This window comes from Phascolarctos cinereus, unplaced genomic scaffold (assembly GCF_003287225.1).
Source record: "Phascolarctos cinereus isolate Bilbo 61053 unplaced genomic scaffold, phaCin_HiC Scaffold_5;HRSCAF=322, whole genome shotgun sequence".
Taxonomy (NCBI): Eukaryota; Metazoa; Chordata; class Mammalia; order Diprotodontia; family Phascolarctidae; genus Phascolarctos; species Phascolarctos cinereus.
The window spans coordinates 457837606-457852629 of NW_027555958.1; the positions used below are offsets into that span (position 1 = coordinate 457837606).

The 15024-nt window shown below is 40.7% G+C and overlaps 1 long non-coding RNA gene across 1 annotated transcript in view; it reads right to left on the reverse strand.

Annotated features, from left to right (window-relative positions):
• Positions 1–812: 812 nt before the first annotated feature.
• LOC110201317 (uncharacterized) overlaps positions 813–15024 on the reverse strand; it is a 16094-nt gene continuing 1882 nt past the window's right edge. The window contains exon 2 of the long non-coding RNA XR_002322462.1: positions 813–1765. This is a non-coding gene — a long non-coding RNA (uncharacterized LOC110201317). The remainder of the gene's footprint in view (positions 1766–15024) is intronic.

A 15024-nucleotide genomic window follows, 5' to 3' on the forward strand; every position in this document is an offset into this window, starting at 1 on the left:
CCAAACACTGCACTTCCCCCCCCACCCCAATAAATGTAAAAAAAGGAAGCTAAAACTCTCTGTGTCGTGTACAAACAGTCCACAGTTTCTGTAGGGGAGGAGTCAAGAATCAAAGACAGGCTCCAAAGGGTCATGTACACTGTATATGCACATGCTGTCTAGATGCATATATGTATGTATATATATATATTTTTTTTTCTTTACATGGAGTTTGGGTACTTTTGTGGAAAAAGTGAGATCATTACCTAATGTGATCCCTCCCAGTTTTACTAGTTGCTGATTGACTAGTTGCTACCACCAGACACACTGAGCACTGGCTCCTTATCACATCAGCATAAGCTTGTGGAAACCATACAGCATGTAAGAACCGTCCTTCCAGCTTGTCACACCTCCAGAGCCGTCTGTTCCTCTCTCTAAAGTGTAATGGCATTATTTAAAAGAATTATCAGTAAGATTGATATTTACAAAAAAAAATTATCACATTGGACTTAAAGCCATTTCCCTTACCAAATCACAAGAGTTTTATGGTAAGAATTTTTTTTCCTTTTTCAAGATATAAAATAAAAAAAAAAAGAAATCCCATTTGAGTTTTCTGATGTACAAAAAAGAGATAGGGATGAACCACTTGCATCAGAGGATCAGTTTGTTACCCCACTGTTCAAGCCACTGTTGTCCCATTTGGAAAGTCATTTCATCCGAATCTGCAAACTAAAATTGGACCAGAATTATTTGGCAAATAATTTTCTTAAAAAAAAAAAAGTGGCACACAGAGAAGAGAACACTTGTCTGCATAGCATCACAGCAGCAAGAGATTGGAGAAATAAAAAATATTCCTTTATTGTACTTAGCATTTGGAGATTTCTAGGAAATAATATGAGTTTTTTCCTCCTTCTCATCCAAGAGAGATGATGCATTTTCTTCCCATAGTGCGAATGTTCAATCTGAAAGCAGCATTTCTCCATCCTGAAGCACGAGAGCAAAGAGGTCCTTTTGGCAACCATTTATTTTTTAAAAAATCATCACAAATAATCAGTTGTGTGATTTAATTCCGTGATTTCAAGTTAAGATTCATTTCACATGAGGCAATTTCCAACTAGATTTCATGACTTATTGGGGGGGGAAGTTACCAGGAAGTACAAAAAATGGTACACCCATTATCTTTAGGTATGCTAGGGGAAGGGGAACCCCCAAATCAAAGCCACAAGGCAGGACCAGTTTTCTGTAGTTATGAGAAACAATCATCATTGATGTAAAAATTCAGACTTGGGTCCAAGAACCTGATGGACAACAATCTTGCAAGCACACCAGACCCTCTGACTTTGCTTAAAACAAATAAGTGGCCATTAAAAGTTAACTTTTCACTGCCAGTGACTCCAAATGCAATAGTCAAGGTTGAGGGAAACAAAAAGATTTCCCATCGTGGGTAATTCAGAACTCTTGTCAAGAGGGCTCAAGGTATTTTGTAGGGTAAGTAATTGTTGGACGGTTCCAGGGATGGTGATGGTGGGGGTTCCTTTTTTTTTTTCCTTTTTGTGCTGCCATAGATATTAGCCGCTGGTTGCCCAAGTGGTCAGGTCCATCTGTAGAATTAGTTCAGCAGGCAACCATCAATTCCATTGTCAGATGGGGTCATATCAAAGAAATCAGGAGAGCCCAAGGCCTGTTGAGATGTAGGTTTCCATTTGAGTCTTGAAGCGCCCACCCCAAACCCACAATGATGCTATTTCTTAGGTCTGTTGATCTGCGCGTAGAGGGATTCATACTCCTGTGGACAGAAGAACGCAAATGAGATGGTCCTACTAGACAGGTACTGTGGAATATGGGCTTGGGTATACTTTGGAGAATATTATCAAAGGAAGTTCATTCATTCAGGCTTCCAACAAACATTTACAATGTGTTGAACATTGATGGTGATAAAAAATTCAGGTAAGATATTGTCCTTGTTTTGACAAAGCTTACAATCTAGTGGGCATGTGTGACATAAACATACATAGCATCATTGATTTAGAACTGGAGGGGAATTTAGAGGCCATAGATCCCAGCCCTCTAAACTTACAGATGAGGAAACTCAGGAACAGAGTGTTTGAATAATTTGCTCAGGTCACACAGCTAGTAAGTGACTGAGGCATGATTCAAACTCAGGACTTTTTGATTCCAAGCCTAGCACTCTTTCCACTATATCTTACAGATAACTATAGCATGAAATATTGCCTATGCATATTCAGGATGAATTCACAGAACCTTGGGAAGACTTGCCTGAATTAATGCAGAGCAAAAAAATTAGAAGCAGGAAAATAACATCAAAAGATTTCAGAAATCTTACATACGCAATGACCAACTGTGACCTTAGGGGACTGGTGGAAAGCACACCTCCTGCATATTGGCAGAGGTGATGGACAAGAGGTGCACATATTTTCATATGTGGTCACTAGATTGATTTCTTCTCTTCAAGTATACTTCTTTGTTCCAAGCAGGGTCCTGTGGGTGAAGTGGAGGCTGCTACTGGGGACAGACAGTGGTACTTTTGAAAAAGAAAGTAACGTCAATTAAAAAAAATGAGGAAAATAAATGAAGTAAAGAGTTACAAAATGACATGCTATATAAAGTCTAGGGTAACTGGTCATTAGTGTTCGGAGAGGATTTCTGGAAGAAGTGGTACTTGAGGTGAATCTTAAAGGATGGATCATTGGGAATTTCAACAAAAAGGGGAGGAGTGACATTCTAGTGACACTGTGAGCAAAGGTATAGAGGTGGGACCATTCTGATGAAGCACAAGGGAGGAAAAGAGATAAGGATGGAAAAGGAGAATAACATCAGATTGCAGAAGGTTTCGAATGGCAGGGTATAGAGGTTTAATTTTACTCTGAAGCCAAAGTTTGTAGAAGAGGACTGTAGCTTTCAAGGGCTGCTTATGGACTGACTTCAGATGAGCTCTATGTGTATTTTTTATCACTCCCTTCCTTCCTCTACACATCAATACATTTCAAAATCTGGCCACTTGGAATGATACAAACGCTATTTTAAAGGATATCTAAGTTCTGATGAGGCATGAACAATTGGACATCTGTATAAAGAATACTCTTCCAGTTTTTGTTTTAGTATGGTCAGTTTTAAGGGTGCAGTATTGAGAACAGTGGGCCTTGGTTTCAGAGTTCCCACCTCTTACATTAACTAAGTCACGTGACCTCGAGCAATTCAACAAACATTTATTAGACTATTGGGTGTGTGGTGCTGCCAATACCAAGACAAACACAAATCATGCCTGTCCTCAAGAAGATTATGTTCTGCCGGAGGCATATAACACATGTGCACGTTAGCAGATACAAAAATTTAAAGGACTTAAAGTAATTTTTCTATTGTTCTTTTAGAATCTTATTTTTATAGATACTTTTTATCTTTAACAACACATTAATTCCTAGATAGATCCCTCTCTTCAAACTGAGTGAGCCTTTACTTGTCATAAAAAATTGAAAAAAGGAATACAAGGCAGTCCAGCAAAACCACCGAACGCATCAATCACATCTGAAATCATACGCGATGTTACCTATGCGCCCAGGGCTTCTCCCATCTCTGAAAATATGAGAGGTAAGAGTGTTTTAACTCTTCTCTGAGGCCTCCTAAGTCTGATCATGATAATTACATACCAATTAGTTTTCAAAGTAATTTTGAGAGGGAGGTAGAACTGAGCATGGAGTCATAAAGGCCTAAGTTAAATTCCTGCCTCAGATACTTGCTAGCTGTATGACTTTCAGTAAGTCACTTTACCTTTCTGGGCCTCAGTTTCAGTTTGTAAAATGAGGGCATTGGACTCAATGGACTCTAAGGTCCCTTCCAGCTCTCAAGCTATGAAGCTATGAAATGCACATATATTACTTTCCTTCTCTGATCTGAACTATCATTTTCTCTCTTTAAATGAAATCTCTCTCTCTCTCTCTCTCTCTCTCTGTCTCTGTCTCTGTCTTCTCTCTCATCTTTCTCCATTTTCTCTTTCATCTCTTTCTCCATCTTTTTTCTCATCTCCCTCATCACTCTCATCTCATTCTTCTTTCTCTCTCTCTTTCTCCTCTCCTCTCCTCTTTTCCTGTTTTGTCTCTCTCTCTCTCTCTCTCTCTCTCTCTCTCTCTCTCTCTCTCTCTCTCTCTCTCTCTCTCTCTCATATGGAGGAGGGGTATATTAAATGCTAACTATAACTGTTTGGAAGAAATATTGTATTTTGCCAGGAGGGATGTTAATGTCAACATTTCTGGGTTATGGTTGAAGAGTGGCACCCCAACCCTCCTATTCCAGCTCTCTCCATTCCACCTTCATCCCAGATGCCCTAAGAAGTCAGACTGACTTGATCTCTCCCACAATTTACTGTATTCTAATTCTGGAAGCTAATTAATCCGACAGAGAGTGACACCTAGAAAAGAAGTAGGCAGCAAGTTCAGCCAGGCTCATTACTGGCAGCCAGCATTAACTTTCCAAAGCAGTGATAAATATTCACAGATCCTGAGAGAGCCTGAATTTAGATTCGAGCAGCCATCGCAACAAGGCGATAGCTGGCACTCAGTTATCCCTATCAATGATGGGGAGCACACCAAACATTTGGTGGTCCCCAAATCAGATGAGTGCTGTAATGTCCTCATGGGAAGGGAGTATCATAAAATGGATAGACAGCATACTGTCCTTGTAGTCAGGAAGAGCTGGGTTCAAGCCTGCCTCTGACTCAAACATGACTATATGACCCTGAGCTAGCCAGTTAACCTCAGGTAATTCTTTAAGACTATCTGAGGCACAGAGGAGGTGTTGATCTGAGTTGGTAGAAAGTGTTTCATCATAATGAAATCACATTCTGTATAATGATGTTAGATCTGTCAAATGTTATAGTATAAAACTAAGCCTTTTCCCAAAATGTTTGTTATAGATCAAGAAAGGTCCTCAGAGCTCATTTAGGCTAATCCTTTCATTCATTTTACAAGTGAGGAAACTGAGGCCCAGGGAAGTAAAATAACTTCCCAAGTCACAATGCCAATGCCCAAGACAATATTGAACCTTGGTCCACTGCCTGTACCACACTGTGCACCAATGTAGGGATTTGGCAAAAAGTCTGCCTTGCTGATTGTTGAAGCATACAATGTTAATGCTGAAGGGACCCTATGATAAGGACACTGAGATATGGAACATTATTATTATAAAGTAACTTAAGTCAACTAGCATTTATTAAGCACCTACTATATGCTAGCCCCTGTGTTAAGTAAGCCTTGTGGATGCAAAGAAAGGCCAAGCAAATTTAAAAAAAACAGTCCCTGCTCTCAAGGAGCTTCCAGTCTAATAGAGCAAAGCATGTTTTAATGTAGCACATTAGAGCTGGGAGGGACATAATCATGCAGAATATTATAGCTGGCATGAAAATGTAAATGCTAGAGTAGGGAGGGACCTTATGACACAGAATGCTGGGACACAGAAGGCTAGAGCTTCAAGGGTTCTTAGAACATAGCACTTAGACTGCTGGAGTTGCAAAGGAATTAGAATATGCAATGCTACAGCACAAAGCACATAGACTATTAATGCGAGAAAGAGCTTTGTATATAAAATGCTAGACAATAAAATCCATAGAACACGGAACATCAGCCCTAAAAAGGACTTTAGCTGGCGATCTAGTCCAACCCCTTAAAGACCAACCCATACTGGAGCCAGAATCTCCATTACACCATTCCCACAAGTAGCCATCCACCCTTTGTCTGGGGACATCCAGTGAAGTAGAGCCCACTGCCTCCCGAGACAACTCATTTTAAAGGAAACTGAGGACAATGAAGTTAACAGCAATTTGTTTAACTCTGATTTGGTTTGATTAATGGTAGGACCAGGACTAAAACCCAAAAGTATCTTGATTACCTCCAACCAGTACTCTTTCCATAAGTAAGAGGTCCTTTAAATTAAGTGGAAAAGTAACATTGGTAAATACTGTTGGGCACAAAATATAGAGAAAATAATCTTTTCATCAAAGAAAAGTAGGGAAATAATCACAGTGAAGAGTCCTGAGATCATGCTGTATAAGAATAAATTAAAAAAGGGAATGTTTAATCTGGAGAAGAGAAGACTTGGAGATGGATATATATACTCTTCAAGTATTTGAAAGGATGATATATGGCAGACAGATTAGGCCTGGGCTAGTTCTTTATGGCCTCACAGGGCAAAACTAGGAGTAATGGGTTGAAGCCAGGGAGGAAGATTCAGGTTTCCTGAACAATCTGAGCCTTTGGAATGGGCTGCCTTGGGATGGAGTGGGTTCTGCATCACTGCATGTCCCAAAAGATGAATGGCTACGGGATGGAAATGGTATCAAGGGGATTCTTCTCCTGATATGGGTTGGACTGGCTGGTCTGTGAGGTATCTTACAGTTTAGAGCAGCTGAATATTCAAATGTCAACTAATTCCTGTCCTTCAAGCCTGACCTTGATACTGTCTTATTGGTGAAATTATCTCCTGATGAGGCCCCTTTAAGGTTGCCTCCCTTTCTAATGAATTCCACTCCTTAGTAAGGTTTTAGTGTCTGCCAAAGCACTATTAAATAAGATGTTTTCTAATAAATAAATACAATGTGTTTAATAAAATGAAAATCAGAATAACAGGGTAACAGATGTCTCGCTGTCACCTTAAATTCAACATATCTAACTGAGCTCATTGTATTTTACACTCCCATTTCTGTAAATGGTGCTCAGTCACTGAGACTTGACATTTTGTAGTCATCTGTGATTCTTTCCCTTCTTCATCCCCCAGTGCTATCCATCACAGAGACCTGGCCATACTTCCTTGTCACATATTTCAAATCTGTTCTTGTCTTTTAGCTCTCTCCACCCTTATTGCCCAAGCCTGAATTATGAGAGCCTTTTAACTGGTCTTCTGACTTCTATCCGTCCTGCCCTCTCTATGCCCACTCTGTACTGATAAATTTAGCTACCTAAAAGGCCATTTTGTTTTGTATACTCCCATGATCAAACACCATTGATGAGTCCCTAACAGGCTGTTGAATTGAAATGAACAGAGTTGGACTGAATTTTGGGAGGGACTGAATGGAGCCAGTTCCATTGAGAGTAACCTGAATAATGAAAATCAGCTGAATGAACTTGGGACATCTAGTCCAAAGTAGATTTAGAAGGTGGCAGGAGAACTGTGTTCAAACATTTGGGGGGCTATTATGAGGCAGAGGGAGAGGTCTTTTTTCAGGGCAGTTCTAGGAGACAGGAGTGAGATTAACATGGAAAACTTAGAAGGAGGCAAATTTCAGGCCAACATAAAGCAGTTTCTCACAACAAGAGCTGTCCAACAGTAAACTGGGCTATTTCTTAAGGTAGTGACTTCCTCTGCAGTGGGAGTTTTAAGAGGCTGGGTGACCAACTGTCCAGCATGTCGAAGAAGGGCTTCCTCTATGGGGAGGGATGTTGAATGAGATAACTTCTAAGGTTTCTCCAGGCTCTGAGGTGTGGGGATTCTTCATTATGATTGCTTGGGATGGTGGAAGGTCACTGGAAGCTATGAAGACACATATGTAACCTCAAGGCCATGGATTAGCCCCATTCCTTTTCCCAATTTTGCTGGAACCATTGTGTCCATGTCTTCTGTAGGGCCTGGGTTCAGAGCTCATTTCTAATACTTATTACCTGTGTGACCTTAAGCAAATTATTTGTCCTCTGTGGGCCTCAGCTTCTTCATCTGTAAAATGAGTAGGTTGGACTAGATGGCCTTTGGGGTCCCTTCCAGCTTTGGGTCTATGATCCTATATTGGGGGTCATCTTGCTGGCTTTCTCTGGATATTGGGGCGTGAGAGACACCAGTGGAGCTTGCAGGCTCCATAATGGTTATCCTTCATTTACTATCACTCTTTGACCAGATTATCTTCTTTTTTGTTCATAGGTAAGGCCAGGTGGTAGAAAGGTTTGGGCTAGAGGTCCCAAGGTCAATTTGAAGCTTGGAGACTTACTACTTATGAATTTGGGTGAGATACTTTACCTCAGCCTCAGTTTCCAAATCTGTAAAATGAGAGAGTTGCAGTAGAAATTTAATATATTCCCTTCCAGATCTAAATCTATTAACTTAACTTCCTTGGTCTGACATTCAATGCCATGTACAACCTTTACCCAAACTTCCTACCTAGCCTCACCGCCCAGTATGCCCAGAAGTGATCACTGGCCAAAATGGTCTGTTCACTGTCATTTCTTCACATCTTTTCAAATTTCTCATCTCTGCCCCTTCCCTCAGATCAAAAGTCCTCCTCCTCCTTCTCTGTCTCTCAAGATCTAGCCCAAATCTTCTTCTAAGAGGACTTCACTATCTACTCCAAATACTCAATGATGTCTTCATGCTTTGAATTGGATCAGGAAGAGAACAAACAATCTGAGAATGTGTCCTGTCTCTACTTGTGTGACCTTGGACAAATCACTTCCACAATGGGCCTCAGCTTTCTCTCTTCTAAATAAAGGGGCTAGACAATATACATTTTAAAGTCCCTATGCCCAACTCCAGGCCTTCAACTTTAATCCCAATTCTGAGTGCTAAGGTTCTGTGTTCTAAGGACTCTCTCAGCCTGATGCTTTATACTTTAAGAAAAGGGTTCTTAACCTGGGGTTTGTAAACTTTAGGAAAAAAATTGTCAACTGCATTTTAATGTAATTGGCTTTTTTTGTAATCTGATGAATTTTATTTTTCAGTTTAAAAACATTATCTAGAGAAGGGGTACATGACACAAAAAAAGGTCAAACCCTGGGGAGCTGAGGATCTTCCTCTTCCTCACCCCTGCTGGATAAAGGGAAGCAGAAAGACAAAGCCATGACATAGATTTTTTCCATCCCTCCATGGCCCCTATTGCCCCACTGGACTCTTCTCATCAAGCACAGGATGTCCACAATCAGATAGATGCCGACTCCCAGATAGTCCTACCTCTGCTGAAGACATCTCAGAGCCCCACTCCCACTCTCATCTTGGCTTGGTAGGGGATCACCTGGCTTGCCATTACTCCCTAAGCTGCTCTGGGCCTAAGCCCAGAAGGCTAGGAGGCCTTTGGACTTTCTCTGCCTAAGTACTATCTAACCTACCAAATAACTTGTTAAATTGCAGAGAAGATTCTGATTTGCATTGGTAGAGGAATTTTTCCCACTGGGAGTTACCTATGCCAGTGGAAACACAGGTCTAGTGCAAAAATAAAAATGATAATTGGTGCTTATAATTCATTTGGAAGGTTCTCTCACCTAAACTTTGACAATCCTGTAAGGTAGGTTAGAGGAAACTGAGTCTCACTGAAGTGAAGTAATCAGATCAAAAACATTACATCTAGAAGATATAGATTGGAAGGTAGGCAAGCATATGGGTCAGCAGTAACTGACCTTTCATTCACTTTTTTTTTGGTGGTAATGAAGAGTCAATTTTTCCCTTATCAAGTTTAACTATCATTGTTTTCCAGATGAGGAAACACAAGGTTCAGAGAAGGCATGTAACTTACCCAAAGGCATTCAAGTGTTATCAGTGACATGATTCAAATCAAAGTCTTCAAGATTTTGGACCATAGCACTAGATTACCTTTGTAACTGATCCTCCCTGGACATGGTGTTTACAATTCATTCAATTCACCGAACATTTATTAAGCACCTTCTGTGTGCAGAGAGCACTGGTAGGTACTGGGAGAGACACAAAGCTTAGATTGAACCCAGTTCCTGCCCTCATGGTCCTGACAATCCAGTTTCTTGAATCCTCCCTGATAGGGTCACCACCCCCTGTCTACCTTCTAGCCTTTCTATCTGGCTGACTCTTTTGCTTCACCTTGGGGTGAATCCATCTTAAGTGAGACTTTAATGTTTCACGTTCAGGCTATGGAGACCAGAATGAAGAATGACTCTGCTTCTCAGAGAGCCTGATTATTTATGGCTCTTTCCATTGTTAATAGTCAAGACTGACTGCATGGCTTCCCCTCCTTGACTTGACAGCTGTGGGGGGGGGGAGGATCTGATAAGCAGTTTATTTACTTAACTCATTTAACTGAATAAATGTTTTCATTTTTCTTTCATCTCTCCAAGAGCTCATGATGCATTTTGAGATTGCCCTAGGAATGGATCCCCATGACAAACATTCTTTGCTCTCCTGTACTGGTCTTTGCTGTGTGAGTGTACGTCTTTTGGCCTGTTCTTTCCTTGAGTCTCACTCATACAGTTTTCCCTACCTCAAACTCAGACTAGAGAGAAGCACACAATAAAATAAGCTAAGTGCCAAACAATTAATTAAGCACCTACTGTGTGCCAGGCACTATGTTAAGCACTGGGGATACAATAACTGAGTAGTTTGGCTTCATTGTCCAAATGGAGACAGATGCTATGTGATACAGTGGAAAGAAAACTGGATTTAAAGCCAGAGTATCTGGGTTCTAATCCTTCCTCTGTCACTTATATGTGTGACATGGGACAAATTGTTCACATTTTCTGGATCTTAGGTTCTTTATTGATGAAATGATGGGTGTGGGGGGTGGTATTAGGCAAAATGGCCTCTAAGTTCCCTTCCATCTCTAAATCTAAGATCTTAACACCAAACATCTTCTGACAGAAAATCAGTGGAGATCTTCCTTGCCTCTTACCATGGTCCAGAGTAGATTGATTCTACCAACAAGGCTCAACCCTACTTCCTAAGAGCCCTGCAGATATTACCAGGGGAGTGTTGTTTGTGATAATAGTTGGACTTGTGATAGGGGTGTAGGGATGTCTCTCCTTTAAACTAAAGGAAAGGGGAAGGGGAAAAAGACATAAAAGAACACCTATACACTGTTGGCTCTGCTCACCCTCCTCTAAATAAATGTCTGAAATGGGATAGAGAAGCTAAATCAGCAGGGTGAAAAATTAACAATAGTTTGGAAATGTCAGGTGAGTGAAGGCACTAAAGTCAAGAAGACCTATGTTGAAATCTAGCCTCAGACACTTACTAGCTGTGTGACCCTGGGCAAGCCACTTTACCTGGTCTGCCTCAGTTTCCTTATCTGTAACAAGAGCTGGAGAAAGAAATGGCAAACCACTCTAGTATCTTTCCCAAGAAAACCCCAAATGGGGTTACAAAGAGTTGGACATGACTGAAAAATGACTGAATAACAAATAACGAAAGCAATGAATATATTTGAAGAAAAGGCAATAACATTTGGGCACTTAAGAATGGGTTGCCTTTGGATGGCTTATTATGTGAGCTCTTTATGGGGGGAGTCTTGCAAGATAGATCAGCTGATTTGCCATCACCCTATAGAGGAAATGGCCATGTGATGTGCTATCCTTGATCTGTAGTTCTGAAATCTCTAAGATAACCTTTCAAAGGGGAAAAAGAAAAAAAACAAAAAACAAAAAAACCCTGTCCCATTAAAGATCACACTCAGCCCCATCTAGAAGACAAAGGTGCTGAAATGTGTAGCTGAAAGTTAAGGTTCTGATACTACTGAAGAGGAAAGTGCCCAGGAGAATAACAAAAATGTGATGGATTCTCTGTCAGTCAAATGGAGGCTGGGTACAACAGGATAGCTTCAACAGATAGTGTTTTCATTTATTTTCATTTATTATTATTTTTTTGGCTAGGCAGTGGAGTTAAGTGACTTGTCTGGGGTCACATAGCTAGTAAGTGTCTAAGACCAGATTTGAACTCAAGTCTTCTTGACTCCAGGCCTAGCGCTCTATCCACTGTGCCACCTAGCCACCCTACTCTAGACTTTATTCTGACTGATATGGAGAAACCGGTTACCCAAGGAAATACCGGATCCTTGAGAGGAAGTGACCACATCTTAGGAGGTTACGGCAGACAGCAACAGCAAAATTATGGGCAGAGCTGGATGCATATTCTAAATTTGGGAATGGTGATTTCTGATTTTAGACATGAATGTAACAGAAGAGATTTGTCCTTGCAGAGCTCTTTCCATTTTGTCTATAAAAGGATCCTGGGAAATGGGGCTCTTTCCCAGGCAGTTATTGAAACGGCCACAATTGCATATCTGTGTCACTTTATCAAAGTTGACCTGTCTGGCTTGTTAAACCCTTACTCAATGCATGCTTGTCAACTTGAAGTAACTATGATCCTTTGAGCTGGAAAAGGAACCTAGAGCTCATCTGGTCTAAAAATTTTTAACCTACCATCAGTGAACTTTTAAGAAATAAATTTTAATTACTGTGTTTCATTCTAATTGCTTTGCTTTATCATCCTATTAATTTTATTTCATGTATTTAAGAAGTTGATTCTGAGAAGGGTCCCTAGGCTTTCCCAGACTGCCAAAGGGGTTCTGGACATAAAAAAGCTGAAAATCCCTTTTCTAGCCCTAGTCTCTCTTTTTACAAATGAGGAAACTGGGGCCCAGAATGGGAGTGTAATTTGCTGTAGAGCACACAATTAGTAAACTAGCAAGATCTCTATGAGCTGGAAGTATAAAATGAAGAAGATCAAGCAGTGTGGTACAACAAAAAGATGGACGGATGGGTGGGTGGATGTTCACTTTGAATTAGGAAGATCTGGGTTCAAATGCTTCCCTGATATGTACTAGATGAGTCACGATAAATAAATCTCTTAACCTCTTGGTGTTTGCAGCAATGGGACGATAAGTCTAAGACTACAAAGGAGAAGGAAGAGAGAGGGAGGGAGGAAGGGAGAGAGGGAGGGGGAGAGACAGAGAGAAACAGAGAGACAGAGAATGAGAATATATTAAGGCAGAAGAAGTTTTGTGTAACAAAAATCTGAAAGACTTATGAGTACTGACTCTTGCCTGTACTGTCAAACACATTAACTATCCTAGCAGGATTTGCTTAATTTCTTTTCTTTGCAACAAGAGAAGCCTCTCTGGCTGGTTGGGGTATAAAGGTTATTTCTAGTACAGTGCTTGGCATACAGCAGGTATTTATTGACGGCTTAAATGCTTAAAGCACCAACATTTTGTCATTTTTTTAAAAATGTGATTTTCCCAACCACTGGACACTTATCGTAATCCCTCCTTCAGTCAAAATCAGATAGCCACTCACTGGGCATGCTTTAGAGGTCATTTCTTTTTTGTGATGTGGTTGAGCTGACTGCCTTTGAGGTCCCTTTAACTCGGATTCAAGGATTCTGTGAATAGGGAGAGGGAGAACTCAATTGGCATAAGCAAATATGAAGGATAGCACCTGACACACAGTAGGCCCTCAATAAAAGCTCATTGAATTGATTATTGTTGAGTCAAAATGATTTGAGCTAAGTGGACCTAATAGAAGAGAGGAGAGGAAGAATTGATTTGGAAAGGAACCATCCAGGGTTGGCCTCAAGAACCTCAGAGGTCCCTTCCAATTTGAACTTTCTTGATGCTTTACAGTTATAAAACAAAACAAAACAACTCACAACAACTCAAGTGAGGGTTGGGGGTGTATGTTAGCTAGAAGCCCACTTGATAATCATTAAAGGTGAAGTGTCAGCGAAAGAGTGGAAGTGGGCCACTGTCTCAAACTGAATGGCCTTCTTGAGGAAGATAGTGCCTCAATGCACAGATCTGTCACCAATTTAAACCACAGAGTTCTTCCTGAAGGGTTTCTGCATCAGAATGATGTCTATTGTTTAGTGGAAGAACAGTCCCTGTCACCTATTGTTCATTCATCACATGTTTTTTTTCTTTTTGGTGAGGTGATCGGGGTTAAATGATTTGCCCAAGGTCACACAGCTAGTAAGTGTTAAGTGTCTGAGGCTGGATTTGAACTCAGGTCCTTCTGACTCCAAGGCCAGAGCTCTATTCACTGTACCACCTAGATGCCCCCTATTCATCACATTTTTCAAGGCAAGGTTGAGGTTATGAAAAACTACCTGGGAAGAGGCCCTCTCAGAGACTAATGCACAAAGAATGGCACCATGATTCCTTCCTTCCTTTCCAACTCTCCTACCAAGGCATGCACATAACCTTTAATTCCTCAGCTATAGAAACCCTTGGCAATCCACCAATCGACAACCATTTTTTAAAACACTTTCTTTATATTGTATGTCAGCACTGAGCTAAGTACTGGGGTTACAAAGAAAGGCATATGATCCCTGTCCTCAGAGAGCTCATGTTCTCATGGGGGGATGACCTGTGAATTGCTAAGTACATAGAAAATGTATATGAAATAGATGGAAATTCATCTCAAAGGGAAAGAACTGAGAGGCTGAGAAATACTCCAGAAAGTGGACCTGAGCTGAATTTAGAAAAAAGCAGATTTGAAGAGGTTAAATATTTCTAGTGTGATTATGGCTCTTGGGTTGTTGGCCTCTTTTCCTAGTATAAAAATGTTGTGAAAACATACCATAGCTTAAATCCTTTAATCATAAACTATAGTAACTAAATACACTTAAGGTGTTTTGTTCATTTTAAATAATGGTCTAAGTAGCAGATGCTCAGAGAGTGGCACCAAGATGTCATTGAATGTATTTCAGGATACTGATCACAATTTACTGGCTAAATGGATTGGCTCATGCAAGTCAGGATGAAAACTGTATCACTGGGTGGCTGTGAGCTCCCACCATACACCAGAATGGAAGAACTGGTGGAACATATCAAAACTGAACATAGCTGGTGACCTCATAAAATAGAGCTGGGGAACCAGTGGGATCCACTCTCTCCAGAATGGCAGCCTTCTCTGGAGAAGAGAGGGGCTGCATTGAATGTCAAGCGCAAGAGGGCCTTCTGCAGAAATGGAGTAACTTCAGGGACGAGTAAGCATTGCAAGAATGTTTAATATTGGAGAGCTGGGTTGGAAGCGATGACATAGTATAAGAGAGTGAGGTGCCTCTCCAACGCTTTGAAGGCAAAGACATGCATCTTTGGACTTTTAATTCAAGGCTCGCTGTGAAGATGCTGCAATAAGCATTATAAATTTAGAGCTGCAAAGGAACTCAGGTCATCCAGATGAGGAAACTGAGGTCTTGATAGACCAAGTGACTTGCCAAGGCAAAAGAATTAGGCCAAAGGAAATATAACTGACAAGTTGAACTTATTTCTAGGTACATGGACTTTTTGGGTTTCCTTATTTTGGGTTTCCATCTTTT